Source organism: Pholis gunnellus (assembly GCF_910591455.1).
Source record: "Pholis gunnellus genome assembly, chromosome: 5".
NCBI classification, from domain to species: Eukaryota; Metazoa; Chordata; class Actinopteri; order Perciformes; family Pholidae; genus Pholis; species Pholis gunnellus.
The window spans coordinates 27,322,001-27,328,881 of NC_136531.1; positions in this window are offsets into that span (position 1 = coordinate 27,322,001).

The window sequence follows — 6,881 nt, forward strand, 5'->3', positions numbered from 1 at the left end:
CACCCTGACTGTCCCGCTGCACCTCTTCTCACCCTGACTGTCCCGCTGCACCTCTTCTCACCCTGACTGTCCCGTTGCACCTCTTCTCACCCTGACTGTCCCGCTGCACCTCTTCTCCCCCTGACTGTCCCGCTGCACCTCTTCTCACCCTGACTGTCCCGCTGCACCTCTTCTCCCCCTGACTGTCCCGCTGCACCTCTTCTCCCCCTGACTGTCCCGCTGCACCTCTTCTCACCCTGACTGTCCCGCTGCACCTCTTCTCCCCCTGACTGTCCCGCTGCACCTCTTCTCACCCTGACTGTCCCGCTGCACCTCTTCTCACCCTGACTGTCCCGCTGCATCTCTTCTCACCCTGACTGTCCCGCTGCACCTCTTCTCCCCCTGGCTGTCCCGCTGCACCTCATCTCACCCTGACTGTCCCGCTGCACCTCATCTCACCCTGACTGTCCCGCTGCACCTCATCTCACCCTGACTGTCCCGCTGCACCTCTTCTCCCCCTGACTGTCCCGCTGCACCTCTTCTCCCCCTGACTGTCCCGCTGCACCTCTTCTCCCCCTGGCTGTCCCGCTGCACCTCATCTCACCCTGACTGTCCCGCTGCACCTCTTCTCCCCCTGACTGTCCCGCTGCACCTCTTCTCACCCTGACTGTCCCGCTGCACCTCTTCTCCCCCTGACTGTCCCGCTGCACCTCTTCTCACCCTGACTGTCCCGCTGCACCTCTTCTCCCCCTGACTGTCCCGCTGCACCTCTTCTCCCCCTGACTGTCCCGCTGCACCTCTTCTCACCCTGACTGTCCCGCTGCACCTCTTCTCCCCCTGGCTGTCCCGCTGCACCTCATCTCACCCTGACTGTCCCGCTGCACCTCATCTCACCCTGGCTGTCCTGCTGCACCTCTTCTCCCCCTTTCTGTGAAACGCTCTGTTTGAGTGCTTGCTCCTCCCTCTAGAAATTGTGACATCACTATGTTACGGAAGTAAAGAGAAAAGTCAATGGAGCCGTTTCCGGCAGCTCAGGAGCAGTGTTTCTGAGGGGAGGGTAACCCCCTTTGAGCGTGGACTTCAGCTTTACAACTCTACGGACCTTTTACATGTACTAACATATATGTAACACACTAAAGGAAAGGGAAAAATAGGAAAAGTATTTTCTTTAAGTGGTGTTGATGGAGCTCCTACTGGACTGTCTTTAAAGTTTCAGTTACCTGATGAACACCATCGGATGAACCACAGCCAGATAGCGATCCACACAGACATGGCACTGGAACACGGCTCTGCCCACCACAGCCATACCACGGTAAAATCCGGTGAGAGAACCAAGAGAAGATACTTTGCACAACAGGTGGATCAGTGAAAGAAAAAAACATATGGAACACGCAATTTCCATGGTTAGCAGGTTCAGAGTTAAAAGTTCAGATTCAATGAGACTCCGCTTCCCAGAGACTATCAGCCACAGAGCCCAGCAGTTGACCGGGATGCCAATCATGTGGTCGACTGAGCCAGTGAGAAAAAAATATATTTCTGGAGGGAAAGGATGTACTGAGGATTCATTGGCCATCTCTCCTTTTCTGTTTCTGAAGATCAAGTACCTAAAATAAAAAGCAGAGGACTCTTATATTGAAGATAAGAACAAGACAGTTTGTATTTTTGTATGAAGTTGATATATATATTTTTAAACTTATTTATTTAGTTTTCTTTTCAAGTAATTTCTTCAGATTTTGAAATGCATATATTATGAGTTTGTGACGATGGCTATGATAAATGTGTGAAACATTGAAAAACAGGACTTCAAATGTGTAATTCTAAAAATGCAAGAGCTAATTTGATCAGAACAGAAATGGCTGAAGTTATCTTCTCATCCCGTGTTTGTAATTGCTATTTTTTGGACTCACAGTTCACACACACACACACACACACACACACTGCAGGGACATTCTAAATAATACTTACAATAACAAGTAATAATAATACTACACAACAGATATCAATCATTGTTGAAATTGAAAATACCGACCTGTTGGACAGGTGTCTCTCTTGTGTACAGCAGCTTACACCTGGTTCTATTCAAAACATGCGAGTATCATTCCAACCGTGACACTTTGCATGTCTGCTTTATTTGACTAATGGCTCACTTGTCCTACTTTGTGGACGCCTCTATTTTATTATCAGTTACGAGTCTTCAATAAATTCAATACATTTTACAAGATTTGCACTTATTTGATCTATTCTAACATTTATAAACAATGAATAAGGAAGTAATAATTCACAATATATATTTATATTTTTTTTATAATTACAATATGTTAAAAAGCCTTTATTGCTCATGTTAAAATCACGGACAAATAAAGAAATAATTAAAAAACTGCAAACATAAAATATTTTTTGAATGAATATAAGAAATGATCCGTTTATTTAAAGATTTGTGAATGTAATTGCAGTTACAAAAATAATAGGAATGCAATTGTAACTAGAATAATAATTTAATCTGGATCTTAATTATTATGTTTTGGAACTATGTTATTGTCCCTTTAAGTGAGGTCGACAGGTGGTCAGAAAGCCGTTTTTTTCCCTCTGTACACAGAAGAATGCTAGGAGAGTCAATCTTATCCTTAAACGATCTTTGTTTCTCCATACACAGAGATCGATAGAAGTGATAATCTGTTCTTTTATTAGAGGATCTTTGTTTTTTCCGTCTGTGCTTTAGTATAGTAGAAGTTGTGAGGAGGGAAAAAAGATTAGTTAGATTCTGAGAGAATAAAGTTAACAACTTTATATTGAATGTTAGACGACGAGTCACTGAAGAGCTGGAGTTTGGCAACTAAACCTTGCTAGGCACTTGGTAGGGACTATCAGGTACTGGGGAAAGAATATCGTGCAGGCTTTCAAAAAATAAGCTAAGGGCAAGAATCAGGGGTTTCCCCATCTCATCATAGGTTAGTTTCCGTGGTGGATGTCTCTCTCTGTTAGAGCGTCTGGGTTCACTTCTTTCAAGAATGGTGTTTACGTCCTCTCCATGTTCCTGTGACACCAACTCATTTCCCTGGTCAGGTAATGATGTCCGACCTTCCATGTGAACAGGCGAGGTGCCTCTGCGTTCTTCCTCCACAAGTGGTGCATTCAATATTTCAAGCTCTGGAATGTCTATGATGACATAATCCATAGGAGCAGCAGACTATGATCCACATCACTGCTTGCCTTAGTCACCAACTCAGGAGTTCTGGGGTTTAATGGAATCTGGGATGGTCTCAGTGGTGTGCTTCTCATTTCTTGCACATAAGGGCCCCATGTAGTGAACTTTGGGGGTGCATCAAAGTAGCAAACCTCCTCTTCCTCATCCCTTACATCACCCTCTGAATCGTCCTCCATTTCATGGTTTCCAACTTTACTGCTCCTCAACTGCATCGTCTTAGGCTTGCTCTGCCGGGGTCTTCGTTCTGGAGCTTCCTCAACACGCAAAAACCCACAGGGCAAAAGCAGGTCCCTGTGCAGGGTGCGGTGAGGGCCGTTTCCACTCTCTGGCTTTACTACGTAGATCGGACCACCAGCAATTCGCTTCACACCAACGTGAATGGGGTGCTCCCACCTGTCTGCCAGTTTATGTTTACCCTGTATGTTGACGTTTCTCACTAGGACCCGATCTCCTTCAAATAGCTCGGCAGCCCTGATTTTAGCATCAAACCTCACTTTGTTTCTTTCTCCTGACTTCTTTGAATTCTCAACAGCTAGTGTGTAGCTCTCTTGGAGACGTTGGCGTAAGTTCTGAACATATTCTGAATGTGTCTTATGGTCATTTGTAGGTGGGCTGATTCCCAGGATGAGGTCAACTGGGAGAGTGGGCTGTCTGCCAAACATTAACTCATAGGGTGAATACCCCGTTGTGTCATTCCTTGTACAATTGTACGCATGTCCGCGGGGTTTCACAAACCCTGTCCAGCGTTGTTTGTCCTTTTCCTCCAAGGTTCCCAGCATGCTTAACAGAGTCCTATTGAAGCGCTCAACAGGATTTCCCTGAGGATGATAGCGCATGGTACGCACCTTCTCTGCACCGATCAGTGAACACAGCTCCTTAATTGTGTGAGACTCAAAGTCCCTTCCTTGATCACTGTGAAGGCGACTGGGGAAACCGTAATGAACCAGGAAGTTCTCCCAGAGAGCCTTAGCAATGGGCTTGGCCTTCTGATCCTTTGTCGGTACTGCTACCGCAAACTTAGTGAAATGGTCGGTGATTACCAAAATGTTCCGGGTGTCACGACTGTCAGGTTCGAGTGACAGATAGTCCATGCACACTTATTCCAACGGATATGTTGTTCTTATGTTCACCATGGGTGCCGCTCTCTGGGGTGTAGCTTTCCTCCGAAAACATCTCTCACAGGTCTGACACTTCCTCTCAATTGACTCTGCCATCCTTGGCCAGTAAAACCTGGCTCGAGCAAGACTTAGCACACGCTCAGACCCCAAATGGCCAATTTCATCGTGTAACCCATGCAGGGCCTTCTGTCGATACTGCTCGGGCAAGACTAGTTGATAGATCTCATTTCCACGATCAATGCACCTTCTATAAAGGATCCCATCTTTGATTTCAAGCCTGTTCCACTCTCTGAGAAGTAGTTTCACTTCAGGCTCCTTTGCACTCACGGTTTTGAAGATAGGCTTCTGGTTCACTTCCACCCAGGAGATAACTCTCTGGATGGATGGGTCCTCTCTTTGTGCTTTACGCCAACTTTCCTTTGTCATCCCAGGGAGGGTGTTTTGACCTTGATTGGCAGATAAATAAAGATAAATGCGCCTTGTAATTTCACTTATCCTCTTTCTCCTTTAGAAAATCCTCATCCTCATAAGGTGCATCCTGTGGACATCTAGATAAACCATCTGCATCAATATTAGTGCGTCCCGCTCTGTATTTGATGTTGAAGCTAAAGGTTGACAGGGCAGCCAACCACCGATGTCCTGCAGCGTCCAGCTTGGCGGAGGTGAGGACATAGGTAAGCGGGTTATTGTCAGTCAGGACAGTGAAATCTGTGCCATAGAGGTAGTCGCTGAATTTTTGTCACTCTTTGACAGACCTCTGCTAGCATAGGCTATGACCCTGAGCTTCCCATCTTGCTCTTGATAAAGAGCAGCTCCCAGGCCCTTGCAACAAGCATCTGTATGCAACACGTATGGAAGCTTGGGATCAGCATATGCAAGAACGGGGGCTGATGTCAACTTGTCAATGAGGGCTCTGAAGGCTGATTCACATTCTGATGTCCACTCTGCACCAAGGGATGCTCGAGGGCTCACACAGTTCTTGGGTCAGTCCCTTTTGTAGGTTTTACCTCTCTTTTTGGCTGGGTAGTACCCGATAGTGAGGGAGTTGAGAGGCTTGGCAATCTTAGAATAACCCTCTACAAAACGCCTATAATACCCCGCAAAGCCAAGGAAGCGCTTTAACTCTTCTCTGTTCACAGGACGAGGCCAATCTTTGAAAGCGGAGGTCTTTTCTGGGTCGGTGTGGACCCCTTGGGCATCTACCACATGACCAAGGTATTTCACAGACGACTTAAAAAACTGACACTTCTCAGGTGACAATTTTAGACCATTGTCCCTGAGGCGGTGCAAAACCTTCATAAGCCTTGACTCGTGCTCTTCTAGTGTATCAGAAAAGACAATAAGGTCATCCAGGAATACAAGTACCTCGCTGAGATGGAGATCCCCAACACACCTTTCCATCAAGCGTTGAAAGGTGCCTGGTGCGTTGGTCACACCCTGTGGCATCCGGTTAAACTCGTAGAATCCCAAAGGGCAGGTGAATGCCGTCTTAGCTTTATCTTCTTCTGCCATTTCCACCTGATAATAACCAGACTTGAGGTCCATGACCGAGAACCACTTTGCGCCACTTAGGGCCGAGAATATCTCTTCAATGTTGGGAAGGGCATATGCATCTTTTATAGTGCGAGTGTTCAGCTTCCTATAATCAATACACAGCCTGATTTTCCCATTCTTTTTCCTGACCAACACCACCGGTGAGGCAAAGGGACTTTTCGACTCTCTTATTATCCCAGCATCCAAGAGCTCCCTAAGGTGCTGTTTCACAGCCTCCCTGTCACTAGGGTGTACCGGCCTTGACCGCTCTTTGAAAGGTGTCTCATCTTGCAACCGAATGTGGTGCTTCACAGAAGTTGTGTGACCAAAAGAAAGTTCGTCGACAGCAAAGACCTCTGGGATTGAATTCAGTTTGTCTGCTATACGCTGCTTCCACTCTTCAGGGACAGGTGAGTCATCAAGGCTGAATGTAGTAATTTTACTCTGTGACTCAGAGCCGATGGGCAGAGACGGATTGGGGTTCAGAGGTATGACACTCTGAGCAGGAGATACTTCGCCAATGACACACTTCGGGGGCAGAGTGACATTGTGATCTGTCATGTTTTTCAGAACAACAGGGATCTTGTTTGAGGCCTTATAATGGATATTCATTAGTGCACACTCAAGAAATACCCCACCAGGCAAAGGAGAAGACTCGTGTGGCTCTAGAATGAACAAGGTATGTGGGTTAGCCCCCCCTACCCTAACATCTCCAAAAACACACATCGTGTGCCTTGCTGGAATGGTGATGGGGTTTCTGCCATGCAACTTCACAGGGCAAGGTTTGGTTATACCTTCATGCATATGAGCAACATGCTGGAGAAGTGATGCAAAGCAGTCTGACCTCTTGAAAAATGTTGGGCCACTATGATCGACTCCACGCTGGTAAAGCTGCAGCAAAACATTGGTGCCAACTAAAGAGTGTTTTAAAAAGTGTTTGTTTTAACAATATTGAAAAGCCAAACTTAACGAACTAAAAATCCTTCGAGCAGGTCACAATGCTGATTACATTGAGATGAGTAAGTCAAGATGAATGGAGAGCTTCT